Raw genomic sequence first — 18955 nt, forward strand, 5'->3', positions numbered from 1 at the left:
ACAGAGCGAGACTCCGTCTCAAAAAAATAATAATTTCCCATACCTCTTCATTTACTGGTAAGTAACATTGACTTAGTACTTACTACGTATAAGACATCCTACTCTCCTGGGATCCTCTCCTAGTAAAGCTCAGGAGACCCCAGGGGTCTCCTCCTGACACATAGCCCTGACAGCCTCAGGTAATGCTGTCCCCTACACACAACATTGAGGACCATGGCGGTTCTTTCCAGCTCAGTCTGGCTTATTGCAAGAATCAGTGAGGGAGGTGACAGCAGGATTAACCTGATGGGAGGGAAAAGGAAGGAAAAGCTGGCAGCACTTGGTGACTGGTTACACCTTAGATCCGGGTGCTCTTTATAGCTCACCGTATGCTTTGCTACTACTGTTTTCAGGCGAAGGAGTGAGGCTGAGATTGACTTGAAGACTTCAAAACCAGCTAAGCAAAGGATTACTAGGATCATGACAGAAACGTGAAGACGGAAAAAGAGTCCAAGTAGAAAGCCAGTTTTGAAAGCCAAAGTAATACAGATGTTGGAGTCTAGATATGGGACCTAGGAATTGGGACAGATCCTCAAATCCCAGAGGTAGTGAGTGGAACCTTTTTTATTCATTTTTGCAACAAGTATTGAGCAGCAATGCAAATTAAAACTAAGGATGTACCATGTTACACTTAACAGATTGGCAAAAACAAATATCTGTCTTTACCAAACTTGATAAGAATGTGGATTTGTGAGCAGAGCAGAACTCTTGCACTGCCGGTAGGAGGGTACATTCATTCACTAATTTCGGATGGCCACTTAGCAATTTCTCGCAAAAATACTCTATAACTTAGCAGTTCCACTCTTGGTATGTGCTCTAGAGTACCTTGCCTCCGCGTGCAGAGACAAGAATGTTCAGTGCAGCGTTGCTCCTAGTGGTCGTTGGGGTCTGGGGGAGAAGCAACCAAAATGCCATCTATGGCAGAATCGATAACTTACAAAGTTATGTAGTAGAATACCATAAATTAGTAACAATGATTACATACATCAACATAAATGAATTTCACAAACTGTGGGGTTGTTTTTGAAGTGGGGCTTACTATGTTGCCCAGGCTGGCTGCAAAATCCTGGGCTCAAGTGATCCACCTCAGCTTCCTGAGTAGCTTACAGATGCGAGCACTACTGCACCTGGCTCCACAGTGCTGAATGAGAAAAAGTTGAATATGAATTCACATGGTACGATACCATTTAGTACTATTTTCTTTTAAAGGATGAGAATACGGCCGGGTGTGGTGGCTCATGCCTGTAATCGCAGCACTTTAGGAGGCTGAGGCAGGAGGATCCCTTGAGCCCAGGAGTTTGAGGCTGTAGCAAGCTATGATCATGTCACTGCACTCCAGTCTTGGTGATAGTGCAAAACCCTATCTCAAAAAAAAAAAAAAACAATGTAAAAGATAAATTCAGGAGAGTGATTGCCTATAGGTGTGGGTGGGGACTGTGATCAGGAAGGAATTCATTCACAGGAGATCAATTGTACTGTTACGCTTTGTTTCTTAAAGCAGATGGGCTATATTCAGGTGTTGGTTATATTCTTTATGAGTCTTTACATGTGTAAAGTGTTTCATAATACATTCAAGTATCATTATTGAGCTTGAACTGTGCTGTGCACTGAGCTACATTGAACTGTTGTGGGGAAAGGCAAACAGAAGTGCAGCAGGCCAGGCACAGTGGCTCACACCTATAATCGCAGTGCGGATCACTTGAGACCGGGAGATCAACACTAGCCTGGGCAACACAGGGAGACCCCGTCTCTACAAAACTTTTTTTTTTTTTAATTAGCCAGACATGGTGGTGAACACTCTTAGTCCTAGCTACTTGGGAGACTGAGGCAGGAGGATCACTTGAGCCCAGAAGTTCAAGGCAGCAGTGAGCTAGGATCACACAGCTGCACTCCAGCCTAGACAACAGAGACCCTGCATCAAAAAAAAAAATTTTATATATATAGATATATATTATAGCAATAGTATTTCAGGATGACTAGATTTGCAATGCCAGTTGGGTTCCTTGGAAAGTGTTTTCTACCTTCTCCTTTTTCAGATGGCCTGCTCCAGGCCTAGAATATCTCTCACAGGACCTTACTGAGTGAGCTGCCGCACTCCCACATGGTGGGTTCTCCCTGCTAAGTTTCCTGGTGCTGCGCTCTCCATAGGCACCGAGCCTGTGCCCCAAAGTAAAAAGCTGACTGTCCTATCCGTATTGGTTTCCTAAGGCTGCTGTTGGTGGAATGCTGCAGACTTAGTGGCTAAAAACAATACACATTTACCCTCCTGCAGTCCTGGAGGTCAGAAGTCCAAAGTCGGCTTCACTGCTCTAAAGTCAAAGTGTCAGCAAGGCACTCCCTTCTGGAGGTTCTAGGGGAGAGTCAGTTTCTTTTTCAGCTTCTAAAGGCCACTTACATTCCTTGGCCTACACCCTTCCTCTGTCTGGAAAGCAGATCACTGTCATCTCTACTGCCATCATCACATCATTTTCTCTCCTTCCAACTCCTCCTGGATCCCTCTGACCTCGCATCAGGCCCACTGGATAATCCAATCCAGGCTGATCTCCCCATCACCCAGCCCTTAGCTCAATCACACCTGCAAACTCCCTTTGGCCATTTAAGGTAACATTTGCAGGTCCCAGGATTAAGACCTGGTATATCTTCAGGGGTACATTATTAGTCTACCACAATAATTGATGGCAAATAGCAAAGGTCCCCAGTTTTGCACCGCGAGAGGCAGGCATCCTCTTCACTGCCCTCTTCCCCAACTCCTTTCAGCCATTTTGATATTATAGGGTCTGTCACTAGCAACATGCCATTTCCTGACACTAAGTCAGGATGAGTTAGGGTGCTGTTGGTTGCAAGAATGACAAAGTTCAACTCAAATTAGCTGATACTATAAAGGGAATTGGTTGGTTAATGAAAAAGCCCAGAAGTAGCTCAGAGTTTGGAGAAGGGCTGATACAGCAGCTCAACAATGACTCAAGGGCCTGTCTCCTTCTGTCAGTCTCTTAAGTCTGTGCCAAAGACAACTTCTCCTTGAGGTCACAGGATGCCTCTGTTGGGCCCCTGAGATCATGTGCTTACCTCTAGTCAGGATGCTAAAGTGCAGAAATACTGTGAACTAATGTCAGTCCCTGGGAGGGGAGCACTACACATTGCTTACCAATTCCAGGAGATCACTCTTAAACACCTCACCAATTTCTGCTGAGTTTCCTAAGGCTGCCAGGAGGCTTTGCACAAACCCAGCAGCCAGAGTTCTGCAAGTTCTCTTGACTCTGGCAAGGGCTCAAAGCTGATGTAGCTGCTGCAGCAGTCATACCTCCACCCCCTGCATTCTTCCTGTCTAGTCTGGTAAAACAGAACACCTGCACAACACGTCAGACACAGCAACATTATTATTCACAGAGAGGCCCCGAACATCAACCCAAGCCTGGGATCCATGGCGAGCCAGTCCACCAGCATTCAGGAAAGCTCCCCAGGGTGCTGGAGTGCTGTCTGCAGGTGTCCTCACTTCACACCACAGCAGAGGAGGGACTTTAAAAGCACTCCACTCTGGGTTCTATACCCCAGATGCAACTGGGTCCACTGGGCTACAGCATTGCAGGACATCCTGATCTAGGGGAGATGAGCACAAAGCCTGAGCTGTTTGGGACAGTTCCACCTTATCTGAGAATGTTGCATCCTGTGTATATTCTGCCCAAAAATTGTAACCAAGAGTGGGAAGAGCTGGGTCATCCAGTATCATCTGGGGACCTGTCACCTGGCAGATGCTCCCTTGTTGCTGGCATTGAGACTCAATCCTTCCAAATTTGGCAGTTGCTGCCCAACAAGGGAGGGTTAGAATGGATACCAGGAACAATCCCAATATCCACTGTAACACCAAAGGCCATGTTGAGAGAAACTGGTGGATTTGACAACTTAAAATGTTCACTTGTTTGTCAAAAAAAATTTTTTTTAATTGGACAAAATATGTGTGCTATGTCTGACAAAGGGTTAGTATGTGGGAATCTTACAAATAAGGAAGTAAAAAACCCCAGTAGGAAATGGGTGTGATTTTTTTAAACCAAGTATATATTTTTCAAGCTTATTTTAAACTATATATTTAAATAAATCAAATAATACATTTTCTTTTTTTTTTTTTTTTTTTTTTTTGAGACAGAGTCTTGCTCTGTCACCCAGGCTGGAGTGCTGTGGCCAGATCTCAGCTCACTGCAAGCTCCGCCTCCCAGGTTCACGCCATTCTCCTGCCTCAGCCTCCCGAGTAGCTGGGACTACAGGCGCCACCACCTCACCCGGCTAGTTTTTTTTGTAGTTTTTTAGTAGAGACGGGGTTTCACCATGTTAGCCAGGATGGTCTCGATCTCCTGACCTTGTGATCCACCCGTCTCGGCCTCCCAAAGTGCTGGGATTACAGGCTTGAGCCACCGCGCCCGGCCCAAATAATATATTTTCAAAAGAAATACAGCTCTCTAGCTCCTGCTGTCACCATGTGACATGCCTGCTCCCACTTCGCCTTCCACCATGAGTAAAAGCTCCCTGAGGCCTCACCAGAAACCTAGCAGAGACCAACACTGCACTTCCTGTACATCCTGCACAACCATGAGTGAGTTCAACATCTTTTCTTTATAAATTACCCATCCTCAGGTATTCCTTTATAAGCATCACAAAAATAGCCCAATACAGAAAACTGGTACCAAGAAGCGGGGCATTGCTGTAAAGACACCTTAAGAGTAATGACCTAGGGTATCTGGCAAAAGAAATTTCTAAATAGCAAAGCATTCAAGAGGCAGCCTGCCTGCTTGTCACAGCCAATGATCAGATACTGGAACAAAGGAAAGTTGGAGCTCATATTTAAAAGGGAAGCAGAGCATGAAAGTTTGGAAAATTTGCAGCCTGGCCCTGTGGCAGGGAAAGAATCCAAGCAGGCTGGGGAGCAACCAGTAGCTAGAGAGATTAGCATGACTAAAAGGGATCCAAATGCTAATATCCAAGACAATGGAACAAACCCCTCAAAGGCATTTCAGAGATCTTGGAGACAGCCCCTCCCATTACAGGCCCAGAGGCCTAGGAGGAAAGAATGGTTGCAGGGGCCAGGCCCAGGACACTGCTCAGCCTATGGATATTGCTCCCCACATAATGGCTGCTTCAGCTCCGGCTATAACTCAAAGGCCCCAGGTACAGCTTGGGCTACCACTCTGGAGGATACAAGCCATAAGCCTTAGTGGCTTCCACATGGTGTTAACCCTGTGGGCATACAGAATGCAAGAGTAAAGGTGGCAGCTTCCACCTAGATTTCAGAGGATGTATGAGAAAGCCTGAGCGCCCAGGCAGAAGCCTGCTTCAGGGGCAGAGCCCCCACAGAGAACCTCTACCAGGGTAGTATGGAGGGGAAATGTGGGGTTGGAGGCCCACACAGAGTTCACACTAAGGCGCTGCCTAGTGGAGCTGTGGGAAGGGGACTGCACCCTCCAGACCTGAGAATGGTAGCTGCACCCTACACCTGGAAAAGCTGCAGGCACTCTACCCCAACCCGTGAGAGCAGCCACAGGAGCAGGACTGCCCAAGGCCTTGGGATGCCACCCCTTGCACCAGGATCCAAGATGTGGAGTCGAGGATTATGTTGGAGCTTTAGGATTTTTTTTTCCTTTTTTTTTTGAGATGGAGTCTCACCTGTCACCCAGGCTGGGGTGCAGTGGCATGATCTCAGCTCACTGCAACCTCTGCCTCTCAGGTTCAAGCAATTCTCCTGCTTCAACCTCCAAAGTAGCTGGGATTACAGGCATGCCCCACCATGCCTGGCCAGCATTGGGATTACAGGCATGAGCCACTGCACCTGCCCCAAATGCTTTCTTAGATGCAAAAAAATAAGAAATTTTTAAAAATTAAAGGACACCCCCACTCCCAAAAAAATGATCAATTATTTTCACATCCAAGAAAAACAACAAATGCAAATCCAAATGCTTTGAAGAATGAGACTGATTTTTGGAGGCTTTCAGGGTAGACAGAGGAGGGCCGTTCTGCCACAACTCATGCAAACAAACCTCCTAAATGCACCCTTGAGATGCATCGCGCCCTTCACAGCCACCCTCAGCCCCTTCCGTTGCCTTCGATCCTCTGCCATGCTCCTGCAGACTTCCTGCCCAGACCTCACCCACAGGCCTCAGTCCCTTTCCCGTGTGCATCTGCAACCCTCCACCTCTCAAGCTCAGCAAATTCCAGCATCCTCAGCATCCTCCTCATTCCCCCTCACCAGGTGCCTGGTGGCAGTGGGGGCAGCGGGGGATGGCACACACAGTGGGTATCATTTCTGCTTTAAAGATGAGAAAGTAGGGGCTTCGAGAGGCAAAGTCCCCCAGCTAGAGTGAAGTGAACAGGGTTTGGAGTCCAGCTGGTGGCCCCACAGCCCATTCACTGTCCACTTCACCTTGCCAGGCCCTGGCCACAGTCCCACTGCTAATTGGAAACACAACCAGCTGTGGCATTTCCTCCCATGGTCCTTTGCAGCACGTGGGTCCCCACCCCCACCCTTGGTAAACGTGCAGAAGCCACAGTCAGCCGTGACTCATGGCCAGTCCAACCCACTGTGATTCAGGCGGGATAGAGAGAGGACAGCAGATGTCAGAGTGTGCCCAGACTGGCCGTCTGTAAGCTGTGCCCTGGCCTCACGTCTCCTGTGACTGATTACTCTGTGCTGTAAACACAGCCAGCCTCCGTTTTCCCACCTGTAAAATGGAGATGAGGACACCTGTCCAGTGTGTTTCCCAGAGTCATAATTGGAATCCCCTGAGACAATGGACTGGAAGGCACTTTGTAAACCACAATCTCTGAGCAAATATGACAGAATGCAGAGGAGGGAGTGAGTCAGTAAGTGACGTGAAGCCTGGCCTGGAGTGGCAACCAGAATGCCCCATGGCCCCATGGTGCTGTATCATCCCTGGACTTCCCGTAGCTGCTAGAGTGAATGAAGGAGCTGGTCTGTCATTTAACACCAGCAGAGAAAGTGGCCCAGAGAGCAGGCATCTCCCAGATATCTGACTGGGCCTCTCATGCTAGGAACTGGGGACACAGACCTGGGAACGCAGTGCCCTTATGACATCACAGCCTGGGGGCCAGGATGGAAAGTGCGGTGGGGCCACCAACCTGAATGGCACTTTTGGCCAGAGGCGCATGGTGTGGGGAGGCTGGCACTAAAGGGCCTGCCCGTGTGGCATCCCAGGCATGGACACCCTGAGGGTGAGGGGAGAAGGCAGGCAAGATGCTGGCGTCCCGCCCGTGCTGGCATTGTGCACAGTTTGGCATCCTGGTTCCAAGCTGAGCCCCCTGCAGTTGCAGAAGGCCAGTCTGATGGGGAGGGGACGCTCCTGGGTTCTGGTGGCATGGCCTGCCTGGCACAGTGTGGCACTGGATGGAAAGAGAGACCGGGGTGGGGGCGGGTGGTCTCTTATTTTGAGACACTGCAAACACCTCTTTTCTCTGGGCCTCAGTTTCCCCAATCCTAAGAGACCATGGGTTCTGGTGGCATGGCCTGCCTGGCACAGTGTGGCACTGGATGGAAAGAGAGACCGGGGTGGGGGTGGGTGGTCTCTTATTTTGAGACACTGCAAACACCTCTTTTCTCTGGGCCTCAGTTTCCCCAATCCTAAGAGACCATGGCTCAGGCCAAGTAGGAAGGTGGGTGAACCCCTGACTTTGGAACCAGGCAGACATGGATTTCAATCCTGCTGTGCAAATCTGGGCAGCCTTCTCAGCTGAGCCTGTTTCCTCACCTGTTGGGAGAGGGCTCAGTGCAATGGGGCATGAACCTGGGCGCATGACAGAATCCAGGCAGGGCTAGCTGCTGTTTATAGTAACTGATGCTTAGTGATCCAAACAAAAACAAAATTTGGGAATCTGGCCCCATAGGGTCTGTACTGGCCACTTGGTGTCATCCTCCCGCTTCCTGACCACCTTCGGATGACACTGGTTCTTCCAAAGGAGGGGTTGGGGGACGTGCCATTCTGGAGGAGTTAAGCTTCCTGGCAATGGATCCCAAGCCTCCCCCCACTCCCCTACCCAAGGGACCAAGCCACAGCTGGCATGAAGTCGTGCCCTACGGCACCTTCCAAGGATCTCCTGCCACATCTCCCTCCCCTCTGTCACTGAGGAGAAGGACCCATCCTCACTGAAGCAGAGGCTCCCGGGGCATGGGGCAGGACTTGTGGGGAGCAAGAGCGGGGCCCGGGTATGGGAGTGGGGGAGGCACGGGACCCAGGGTTGGCCCAGGGGTACTCGGGGCCTGAGGGCAGGGGCCAGGACTAAAGGGGTGAGGGACTGCGCTAAGCCAGGGAGCCCTCAAGGGCCACACCTGGGTGTGGTAACCCCTGTGTGTATCCACTGGAGCAGATTAGCGGTTACCCCGGCTTCCCACACCCCTCTCCCTTCACGCATTTTGACCCTTAGGCAGGCTCCACTTGGGAAGGCCCAAGGCCCAAACTTAAAGTGTTCCTGGTGCCTGCCTCTGAGTCTCTTGTTTTAGGATTGGGGAAACTGAGGTCCAGAGAAGCAAGGCATTTGTGGTGTTTTGCAGGGGGAGATCCCCTGGTCTCTCCTCTTTCCATCCAGTGCCACACTGTGCCAAGCAGGCTGTGCTGGCAGAACCTAGGGGCATTCCCTCCCTATCAGAGTGGCCGCTACAACTGCAGGGGGGCTCAACTTAGAACCAGGACCTCTCATGTCTCCTGGTGGGGAAGGTGAGAGCAGCCTTCCTGTGGGAAAAGCGCCTGGCCCCAGCCCATGTGGACCTCCAGGACGCCAGGACCTTCCCAGGGGAGGGGCAGTGCTGTGCAGGCCACCCCACCCTTGCCACAACAGTCACTACCATCTCTGGATGGCACAGAGAGAAGCTACGGCTGCAGCCTTTCACCAAGAATAGCTGTGGCCAGAACTAATGGACATATAGGCTGCTTGGAATGGTGCCTGGTCAATAAGAATGCATCCGTGATTGACATGAGATGCCTGCACAGTGTTCTGGGAGCCCCAAGGGAGCCGGGCCTCAGCCACCTGCACAGAAATCCCCCAGGTCCTTGACCGCCACGTCCCTCTTGGTGCCCCTAGCATAGGGCAGCCATGGAGCCCAAGACCGGCCACCTCCCCACTGTGAGTGTCAAGCAATGTGTGGAGGGTGTTGGTTAGTGGGCACAAAGCCCAGGCCAACTGAGACAGGCAAGAGAGGGGTCTCCAGCAGGGGGACCATCATCCAGGCACCCTCCCAGCTGCCAGGGCCGGGCCCTCACACCGCCTGCCATGCCTGCTCTGCTCTGTCCTTGGCTCTGTGAGTCCCTGCAGCAGGCTGTGTCTCAAACCAGCACCTCACCCCCATCCCCATCACTCTGGCTATGGGGATTTCCAGTAGGTCATAGCCCCCGACCTTCCCAACAGAGCTTCTCTGGGTCCTCACTTAGTTGTTGATGACATACTTGGCAAGTGCACTGAATGTGACCTGAGGGAAGTGGGGAGATGGGGCCCCAGGGCCTGGAACCCTCTTGATCCTTCCTGAGCCTTCCCCCAGCTCTGTTACCAGAGGGCAGAGTCAAGCCTGCGGACCGCAATGGCCTGCAAAGGATCAGGCCCTCACTGTGGCAGGGGCCATTACCAAAGGAGGAGGCTTTGCTCCCAGTTGGGCCATATAGTTTATAAATGTTGATGGCAGTTCTAGGAAAAGCAGCTCCACTTGGGAGGGCCCAAGGCTCCCGTGTATACTGTTCCCAGTACAGTATGTGATGTGGTAGGGCACGGGAGGAAGGGAGCGGGGAAAGTGGCCTGGGTAAGTCCCAGCCCCTCTCTGGGCCTCACCTTCCCCCTATGTCAGATGGAGATGACTACCACTGTCCTGCCCCTCTCCCAGGATTCTTGTAAAGATCAAGGGAGGGAGCCCGAGGAGGAGAGGGAGGAGGAGGGAGCCGGAGGAGGAGAGGGAGGAGGAAGAAGAGCTGGAGAAGGAGGGAGGAGGAGGGAGGAAGCAGGGGAGAGGGAGGCTGAACGGGAGCTGATGGCCTTTTGGTTTAAGCCCCAGCTGAGCAGCTGAACCCTGAAAGAGGACTTGTGGCTGTTAGCCCAGGATTCACTCCCAGAGCTGTCAGAGCTGGGCTGCTCCCCAGGTCCTAGCAGGGACAGCTCTCAGGCACCAGGCCACGTCCAGCTGTGCGTGGCAGACTGGGCACCTGTTGGTGCCTGCTGGAGCACGTGCCACACCCTCCACGCCCTGCCCTGTTTCCTTGTTTCCTCGTTCACTCCTGTCAGCCACTGACCCCAGACTCTTTTCCACGGCTTCTGGCCTCGGCCATGCCTGGAGTCGGACCTGCCAGGCACCCTGCCCATGACACAGGGGGCTGTTGGAGCCAAGATAGGGGGCCCTGGCCCCCTGCCGGCCTCTCCCCATGGCCCTTCCCAGTGATTGCTGCCCAGCACCCCCCATCATAAAATGCTCTGCTCAAGAGCCGTCAGGGGCTCCCTGTGTCTGTGGGAAACGGTGGACTCCTCGCTCTGGTGCCCGAGGCCTCTCCAGGTTGGGGGCTTTTTTGCCACTGCCCAGTACTCTGTCCCTCAACACATTCCAGGATGCCTGTTGCTGGCGCCGTCTGCCTGGGAGCCATCCCCATCCCCCGCCCTGCACCCTCACTCACTGAAATCACTGCACATGCTCTGAGACCCAGGCAAGCACCTCGCCCCACCCCGGCTCCAGAGATGTCCAGCCCCCAGCTTCCAGGGCTTGCTCCCTCCCGTGGGCTCCTCCCCGAGTCTAAACCGACATTGTCTTTGGGGAGCTTGGCCTTTCCCCTCCACTCCTATGGGGAGCTCCTGCGGGGCGGAGTCACCACCCACACGGGCCCCAGTGGGCACAGACAATGGGCTGGGGAGTGCTAGCGGCCGAAGGATTCAGGGACTTGTTAAGGGACTAGGCGTTGTTTCTCCCACGCAGGAAGATGCCTGAAGCCTGCTTTCCTCATGCCATCCACCCACAGCAGGAGTGCCAGCCTCCTGACACCCCGCCCCCGTGACCCTAGCCTCATACCATGCTGGATGCCACTGGACACACATCCTGCAAGGCAGTGTCCCCGGAGCTGCCCCACGCCTCCTCTCCCTTCATCTCCAGGGCACCCCTCTGAGTCACAAGCATCACATCACCCACTGGAAATCTGGAAATGCCACGTGCAACCAAAGAGCTGGCCAAGGGTCAGGTGGCCCCAATTCCATGTGACCTGGACACATCCCAGCCCCTCTCTGATGGTCATCTTCCCATCTGTAAAATGAGGTAATCAGCACTGTCCCGCATACCTAGGAGAGTTCTTCTAAAGATCAGATGGGATAATACATGGGAAACTGCCTTAGGGAGATGCAAGCATCCCACCAGCGTCTGGGATCGGTATTGAAGGGGTGAGAAGGCTGGGTGACTCCACACTGAGACCAGCCTGCAAGACCTGTTGGGTGAGACCTCCAGCACCACCGCAGGTCCTCCGTGAAGGCTTCGGGAATCTGTTTTCACAACACCTAAGCCTCACTCCACTTTTCTACTGCAACGCACAACACAGTGTTTCCTTCGGGTGACGTCCTGCAGCTCGCCCTGCGGAATTCCTGCCCTGGCTCTCAGCTGCTGCAGCCAGCCCTGACTGGGGGACTCTTTACACCCAAGTGATGGCGGCAGCCTGGCCAAGGAGCATCTCGTGAACCTCTTCCTGTGGATCTGAGTTAACACTGTGACTCGAAGACAGGCCACTTCAAGCTGTTTCTTTACTGGAAACGGAGGAAGACTAAAGCATGGATTTTTTTTTTCCTTCATGAGACAAAGCAAGCTCTGTGTACCTCGAAACTTGGCCCTTCCTACATGTTGCTCCTGGGGAAGTCACAAAATGTACTGAGAAAGCAGCAGGCAGTCGGCTGAGTGACTGGGGGCCCAGGATGAGCCCAGGGAGCCTTGGAGTATCAGAGCTGGTGGGCACCTTAGGTTCCTGACTCCAATACTCCCATTTTGTGAATGGACAAACTGAGGCCTAGAAACTAGCTATACATTTAAAACAGAGTTAGACTCAGCCCTAGCTCCCCGCCTCCCCAACCAATACTGTTTCTGTCACCCCTCCACTCTTGACAGTAAGCAGCCCTGGTGGGGAGGAAGGAGACAGGACAGAGGAGATGCTGGGGGAAGAGAGCAGCCACCTTGGGGGTGGTAGGGGGTGAAGGCACAAGTGAAGTGGTGGCCTCTGGGAGCCTCTCCTCTCAGCCCTGATTCTTAGGAGGCTGTTGTAGGAGCTAGAGGGGCAGTCCCAAGAAAGGCTACCCCACTTCCTGACCCCAAAGCAGTCACCAGCGGCGAAGCCCAGCTGCTTGGGCCCTGACCGCTGAGACCCAGGCTTCCCTTTGAATGTGGGAGGTATTTGGGTGGGGAAGCACGTTCCAGGTCCCATCACCACCAGGATAGACACTGAGAGACACCTGGCTTCCTACGATCCCCATGTTTGCTTTCAGGGCAAGCGAGAGCCAGCAAAGGGATGGGAATGGCACAGGGTCCTTGGTTGGCTGGTGAAGCAGCCTGACCACAGAGGTCCCTCAGCTCCCTGCCAGGGTTCTCTCCTGGCACCAGGTACGCACCTATACAAGAGGCCAGAGTTCAACTGGACAGAGGCAGACACCGGCTCTCAACAGCAGCGACGTGGTACTGGCTCTGTGCCAGGCTGCATGCGGGCATCTGCCTCTCAGCTGTCCTCCAGGGGCCGGGGCCAGTGAGCAGGTGACCACACAGGCCCAGGTGCAGAGTGGATTCAGGGCCTGGGCTCCTGACCCTGGATGGGACAGAGTAAGGCAGGTCCCTACCGTATCTCACTGTGTGTTGAAAGGACCACCTGCATCCACACCCCCTGAGGAGGGTGTAAAAAGTGCGGATTCTCACCCCACCTGCCTCAAACCCAGTGAATCAGCATCTCTGAGGGTCTGTGCCTCCCGGCCCCAAATGCTCTCACCCTTGACCAGTGGAAAAGCAAGGAGCAAAACTGGGTGCATCCCCAAGGGAGGAGGCATCCTCACAACCCCTCCTCTCCGTGGAAGAAGATTGCACGTGGAATTTTCCGTATCCCACAAACATCCCTTGGTGGAGAGGCTGGGGCAGATCCACATGCCCTTGGCTCCGAGCAGCTGCTAATTGGTGCTGCTGTTCTATTTCTGCTCAGGGTCTAAATGAGGTCACCTCCCAGTGCCACCTGAGATGAGCCCAGCAAGGAGAGCTCAGGGCCCAGGTGCAGCTGGCCCAGCCCGTCCCTGGGGTAGGCTGTATAACCTGGAATCAGGACAACTCGAGCGATCCACCTCCTACGAGTGAAAGGTTTCCCAGGACGTGGGACTTGAAGCACTAAACTAGGAAAGTCCAGCAAACCAGGGGATTTGGTCACCAGAGGACAGCCCAGGGACGTCTGGGTGTGCCTGCTCCTGTGGGGAGTGCATGGCGATCAGAGGAACCCACTCCCCAGAGCCCCAAAACTCAGACCCAGCAGCTTGGTCCTGCCAGGATGGGAAGGAAGCGTGCAGCACAGGAGCTGCAGAGTCCAGCAGGGATCCCGTCTGCCCCTTAGCATCAGCAAGGCCCTCCCTGAGTGGGGAGTGCAGCCCTCCAAGTGCCTCTGGCTGCTGCCTGGGGACAGAAGTCCCTCCAGAGGTAGCCCCTGAGGCTTCCTCCCCCGCCTTGGTCTTGATCACTGTGCACAGACCAGCCTCAGAGAAACATGACCACAGCCACCACCGAGTGAACGCCGACCGTACCCCAGACGCTGGGCTCAACAGTCTGCCAGGGCTGCTCGCTCTGATTTTATGAACTAACATTTAATGAGCCCTTGTTATGCCAAGCGCTTTGCATTTACAACACCATTTAACCCTCTTAACATCCCATGAGGTTGGTTTTAGTATCTGCACTTACGGAGGAAGAAACCAAAGCACAGAGAAATCGAGTGATTTCTGTAAGGCAGAGGTTCTCATGGGGGATTTGGCAATGTCTGGGGACACTTTGGGCTGTCTCTGGGTGAAGGCCAGAGATGCCGCTGCACGTCCTGCAGTGCACAGGACAGTCCCTGCCACCAAGAGTGATGTGGCTCCAAATGTCCACAGTGCTGTCCTGGGAAACCCTGACCCAAGGTCTCACCGCCCTTCCTCACAGAGTCTGGACTTGAATCTTGAGCCCTCAGCCACTCTGCTCTGTGATCATTATCCTCGTTTCACACGTGAGAGAAAACTGAGGCTCCAACAGGCGAGGCGAAGGCTCCCAGCGAGTGCAGGTGGAGCTGGGGCTCCTCAGGACCATGCCTCCCTTTCTCCGCCTTCCCTGGGGTGCTGTGGCCCCTGCTTTCCTCCTGCCTCTCTGGCTGAACCATCTCAGTTTCCTTCATGGGCTCCTTTTGAAGCTGTTCTCTATTTGTGCTCAGGGTCTAAATGAGGTCACCTGTTTGCTGTCCTGCCTTTGAGTGTTGGTGAATGACCAGATTACTAATCCCACAGCAGGGCTATCCTGCAAGTGAACAGAAGCACCAGCAACAATGAAGACAGCACGGTACGTAGAGACTAGGATTGTCCCTGATAATCAAAGACATGGGGCTCCCTGGTCCTGGTCCCCTCCCCTCCTTCCTTCAGCAGATCCACTCCCATCTATTCACCAAAGAGTCTCCAACATGACCTCCGGACCCCAACACAAAACCCCACAGGCACCGTGGGATGCTCCTTGCTCATGCTTCCACCCGAATGACAGGGACCCATCCCCCTAGACAAGGCAGGGTACTGGGGGTCATTCTAGACTGCTTCCTCTCACCCCGCATCCTGTCAATCACTGCATCCCATCATTTCTGCTTTTTGACCACCTTGATCCTAACCTATCTGTTTCCAGCCCTGCTATCATGGCCCATCTGGGATACCCACCCCCTGGCTGAATCAGATCACCTGTCTCCTGGGCATCTTGCTATTTTCTCACTATTTTTTATAGGCCTCAAATATAAAAAGGTAAACAAGACACACCCAGCAAGCTATCTAGCCGGCCTTATCGGTCTCAAAATCACAGCTTATGGCACTCCTGAGCGCTCATGGCCTCTGTCTGTGTCCTCACAGCCTGGGCTCCAGGTCCCGTCTCCCCACTGATTGCACTCCACCTGACCAGGGTGTTCAAAGACCACTCAGCTGGACCCCGTGCGGGGTCACAGATGTCACTGAGATGGGAGTCTCTTGGGGTAACTCTTCCCCCAAACTCCCAAGGCTGGACATTGTGGTGCCTCCAGTCCCTGGAATGAGTCGAGACTGCATTGCATCAAGGAGAAATGGACACCTTATTGAAGACGCCAGAAGAGGCAGGTGCACACCCTCCTGTGGGTGCTGGTAGACTGGCCTGCTCTCAGGGCATTTTCGGTTTGGAGCGGAAACCCCAAGCATGGCCAACAGGGTGCAAGGCGGTGAACAGGGCAGGATTCAGAGTCTGGCAGTCCTGGGTTCATTCCCAGTTCTGCCCCTGGCCTGTTGGATAACCCTGGCCTGCTCCTGTAGCCGCTCTGGGACTCAGTTTCCTTATCTGTAGTAGGGCAGTATCACCTTGAAGGTGAAATGTGCTAATGCTAAGCAGAGTGACAGACATCGTGTTGGTGCCCAACAGAGGCAGGTCACCCAGGCAGGAACCTGCAGGGTTTAGGCCAAACCCAAGCCTAGCCTTTGAGACCTCCCCCTGGGTGTGATGTACCCCTGGCCCTCCAGGGGTGTGAGCGGTCCTGATCCCTGGCTGCCTTTGGAGCTATCCCAGGCTAGCCTCACCTCCCTAGCCTTTTAGCTTGGTTCCACTGCCTCCTGTGGGCCATCCTGCACTTCAGCCCAGGCTCTAAGTCTCTCTTCCCTAGATGGGCAGGCTGAGGCTGGGCAGAGCAGCACTGTCTTCCTGTAAGAGAAGCTCAGGCAGGACAGTCCTGCACGTCCTGGAGGGTGGAACAGACTGGTCTGCCCTGGTGCCCAGGGAGCAGTGCCCGCTGAGGCTGAAGCCTGGAGCTTGTGTCATCCACAGTTCCCACATTTCAGACTCTCCCATGGCAGGGAGACCCCAAAGCCTGGGACAGGAGAGCCTGGAGTGCCCCCGCAACCCATCTAATTACTTTTCTGTACAGCCGGAGCAGGCCAGGTTCGTTTTGTGGGTCTTAGTTTTCATGTCTGTGAAAAGGGGTAAGTGATACCCATCTCCAGGGGCTATAGTCTGGATCACGTGGCGAACACAGGGCTGTCTGTTTTGTAATGATCAGCTTACTCTCTAAATGTCTGGGCCTCTCGGGGCCCAAGACATTTCTTCCAGACCCTTGAGGAGAAGCCTCGGATTCTCTTTAAGGCAGTCAGCCTTGAAGAGGAGCGTGGGAGGTTTCTCCTTGAGGGTGGAGGGCTGAGGGTAGAGGGCAGAGGATGTCATTCCTGGCAGCCCATGTACAGCTGGTGCCGGGATCCTCCCACCCCAATCCAGCATTCTAGTTTCTGATGTCAGATGGTGGTGCTGACTTCACAAGACAGGGAGTCTCGGGAGATAAGCTGGAAGGACTGGCACAGCAAACAAGGCCAGGGACCCAGGAAGAGAAGGGAAGAATACATCAGAGGCCATGGAGGAGACCATGCTAGGCGGGGCTGCAGGTGCCAGGCTCCTGCTGGTGGCCAGCGCTCCATGGACAGGAGGGGCTGGGGCCTATGGTATGGATGACCCAGTGGGTAGGACACTCATGGGTATGGGGGTGGAACAGCTTAGACAGAACCTCAGGAGCCAGGTAGCCCATTGTGTGGGACAACCTGACCGCCCAGGGGAATGGGTGCTGGCCGCTGCTGGGCAGGATGTCTGGCTTAGCAGGCCCCAGGGCCATCAGGCCAGCAGGCAGCAGCCCAAGCCTGCAGACTGGACGCAAGATAGGGGCAGGTGGCAGATCAGGGCCTGACTAATTAGGACCAGAACTCCAGGCTGCTGGGGCTGAGCCCATGCTCTCTGGCCTACCTGGCAGCTCAGGGCCCTGTGCAGAGCTGAAACCAGCCGTGTACACAGCAGGCTAGCAACAGGCTGGGGCATCAATTGTTCTGAAGTGCCATAAGGAGAAGTGAGGCCCTGTGGTAGCTGGGGGTGGAAGTGCCATGCAGCGAGCTGACGGGGCACTCTGTGGCATGAAGGGACAAGATGGGGGTTGAAGGAGAAGGTAAGTGAAGGGCCTCCCAGGCAGACGTGTGGGAAGGGCATTTGGGGCAGGGCCTAAGGTGGGCAAGGTGTGCCTGCCAGGGAAGAGGTGGGTGAGGTACTGGGAGGTCCTCAGGCAGCCAGGGCTGGCCTCGTCTACATTTTCAAAGCTCCTGTGGCCTTCGCAGCCAGCTCCTGAAGGGCCCCTTGGGTCTAACACACAGCAGGGACCTGACAGCTGCTCTGGGGTGGACTGCTCTTTCCTCTCATCCCTCCAGTGCTGTGCCCAGAGTCATGGCCCCACACAGGGCCCGATCCCCACCCAACCCCTCTCCCACGCAACTCAACTGCAGGACGTGCATCTTCTGGAAACTTGGGCTTCGTGACATCACCTGCTCTCCCTGTGCATGAGCATGGAGCCCTGCAGTGGCCAGGCCCCTCCCCAGCCCTTCCTAGGACTACAGGTCCCCTGGGTCTGCTCGGGTTGCCATAGCAGAAGACCACGGACTAGGTGGCTTCAACAAGAGCAATCTGTCGCCTCCCATTAACAGTCGCAGAGGCTGGAAGTCTGAGGTCAGGGTCCAAGCCCACAGGATTGGCCTCCTGGATGTCACTCTCTCTTGTTGCCCCTTCCCACAGCCACCCCTGTGTACACACGCCTCGGGGGTCTGTGTGTGTCCACATTTCCTCTTCTTTTTTTTTTTTTTTTTGAGACGGAATTTCGCTCTCATCACCCAGGCTGGAGTGCAGTGGCGCAATCTCGGCTCACCGCAACCTCCGCCTCCTGCGTTGAAGCAATTCTCCTGCCTCAGCTTCCGGAGTAGCTGGCATTACAGGCGCACGCCAGCACGCCCAGCTAAGTTTTGTATTTTTAGTAGAGACAGGGTTTCATCATGTTGGCCAGGATGGTCTCCAATGCCTGACTTCAGGTGATCCACCCGCTTCAGCTTCCCAAAGTGCTGGGATTACAGGTGTAAGCCACAGAGCCCAGTCAACATTTCCTCTTCTTGTAAGGACACATTGGATGAGGGCCCACCCGAGCAGCCTCACTGAATCTCCTGTGTGTTTTGTAACTGATGTTGCTGTCTCCCGCAATGGAGCTCCTTCCGGGCCTAAGCAGTTCTGAATCGTTTCTGGGCCCCCCACTCTGGCTGCAGGATTTTAAGCCGAGATGTGCAGACAGAGGACAGAAGCATGAATATGCCAGGAGGGGCAGGCAGAACCTGAGCACAGGGAGGCCCAGGGAAGAGGTCCCCAGCAGGGACACTGGTGCTCCTGGGCCCCTGCCCACACCACCCTTGCCCGCCAACTCTCTTCACACGCAGCAGTACCCTCCTGCCACTGGCATGAGCTTTCCTTTCCAGGTAAGTTTCAGATCCACATTTCTCAGGCCTCAGAGTGGCAGCTGTGGGAGGGAGGAGGCTGGGCAGGCCTTGCTGCCGCACACCCCACTGTGTGCCACGATCAGATAGGGCCTGCTAGGACTCTGACTGGGACCAAGGTGGCTGCAGGACTGTCCTGGGGCCTCCACTACATGGCCTGAACAGGGGCTTGGCTCCCAGGGAGGAATGATTCATGGCTGGTTCCTGCCCTATAGACAGTCATAAGGAGCTGGCAGGATAAGACCTGTACATGGAGCCACCTGGTGCCAGGCACAGCAGCAAGGCCACGTGGACCTGGCCCACCCCACCTCTGTCTGCAGCAGCAGGGCTGGGCAGGGGAGCTGAGGGGTGGGGCAGGCCTCAGGCCTCAGTG

The sequence above is a fragment of the Colobus angolensis genome, unplaced genomic scaffold (assembly GCF_000951035.1).
Source record: "Colobus angolensis palliatus isolate OR3802 unplaced genomic scaffold, Cang.pa_1.0 Scaffold138, whole genome shotgun sequence".
Lineage (NCBI taxonomy): Eukaryota > Metazoa > Chordata > Mammalia > Primates > Cercopithecidae > Colobus > Colobus angolensis.